This window comes from Neomonachus schauinslandi, chromosome 5 (genome assembly GCF_002201575.2).
Source record: "Neomonachus schauinslandi chromosome 5, ASM220157v2, whole genome shotgun sequence".
Classification (NCBI taxonomy): domain Eukaryota; kingdom Metazoa; phylum Chordata; class Mammalia; order Carnivora; family Phocidae; genus Neomonachus; species Neomonachus schauinslandi.
In genome coordinates, this window is record NC_058407.1 from 82361359 (window position 1) to 82362876 (window position 1518).

A 1518-nucleotide genomic window follows, 5' to 3' on the forward strand; every position below is an offset into this window, starting at 1 on the left:
GGGAGTTATATCTGGTGGTTATCATGGGCTGAGCACAGGGAGAAATGGGGAGATGCTGGTCAAAGAGTACAAAGTTCTGGTTATGTAAGATGAATAAGTTCTGGAGATCTAATGTACAGCATGGTGATTATAGTTAACAAAACCATATTGTATACTTGAATTTTTTTTTTTCAATTTGAAAGTAGTCATGTATTAACTGACCAGATTAAAACAATAATCATGGTTAGATATCTTAGTTCATCCTTCCAATAAGCCTATTGATTTGGTCTTCCCTGTGGCCAGCATCTCCACCTTCTACAAGATGCGTGATCTTTTTCTTCATTCTCCATCATGGGGAAGATCATTTGAAGGGCCATTAAGAAATTGTTTGCTTCTTTGAAACCTTTTCCAACAGTATAGGTCTCGTCAGTCAGATCCTCCATGCAGATGATGCCATATTTACCAAGAGATTGAGCAATCAATGTGTTATCTGTCACTTCTTGTTGATTTTGCCATAACCATGCTTATAGAGCAATTCATTTACAGACTTCAGGTTTAGGTACCCCCATGCTATACGTGGTTTCACAATCCTTAGCATGGTAGCTGAAGCCTTGTTGAGCTTAACAAAGGTGGCATTGAATCTGGTGATGACAAAGAAGCTGCAACATCTTTCAAACCTTTGGGTTCTCACCACTGATACCTCTGATCCTGATGACAAATGCCAATTTGGGTTCTGTAGGTACATAGAAGTTGCCAGCTTTTCTTGCCATCCTAACCATTTGAATCTTAGTTCATACATCTGCCTATATTCCTTGTGGTAATGCTTAGCTTTTTCATAAATAAGCTTCCTCAATGCCTTTTGAAGCATCTTTTGAACAAATTTCTTTCTCAGATGCTTGATATTAACTCTGCAGAATTCTTTTGCTTTTTCTTAAGGGTCTCTGACACAGTAGGAAACTTCTTTTTCTTTTCTTCTGCACCCTCCATGGTTCCAGCTAGGGAAAAAAAAAAAAAGCTGTATACTTGAATTTGCTAAGAAGAGAGACTCTAAATACTGTCTCCATAAGAGAAGAAGAAGAAGCATAAGGAGGAAGAGGAGGAGGAGGAAGATAAGGAGGAAGAGGAGGAGGAAGATAAGGAGGAAGAGGAGGAGGAGGAGGAGGAGGAGGAGAAGAAGAAGAAGAAGAAGAAGAAGAAGAAAAGAGAAAGAAGGAAAGAAAGAAGAAAAGAAAGAAAGAAAGAAGAAAGAAAGAAAGAAAGAAAGAAAGAAAGAAAGAAAAGAAAGAAAGAAAGAAAGGTAATTATGTGAGATGGTGGAAATGTTAACTAGCTTGATTGGGGGGATCATTTCAAAGTGTATATGTATATCAAAACATCAAGTCATCCACCTTAAATATATACAATTTTTATTTGTTAATTTATACCTCAATAAAGCTGGAAAAAAAATTATAAGCTGGTCTTGCTAGACTCTCTCCCACTTGCTGGCTTTAAAGAAGTCAACGATAATGTCATGCTGTGAACTGCACTCAGGACAGCCTC

General features: G+C 37.6%; 1 pseudogene; it reads right to left on the reverse strand.

Moving 5' to 3' along the window:
* Positions 1–232: 232 nt before the first annotated feature.
* Positions 233–966, reverse strand: LOC110581011 (annotated as a pseudogene).
* Positions 967–1518: the final 552 nt, after the last annotated feature.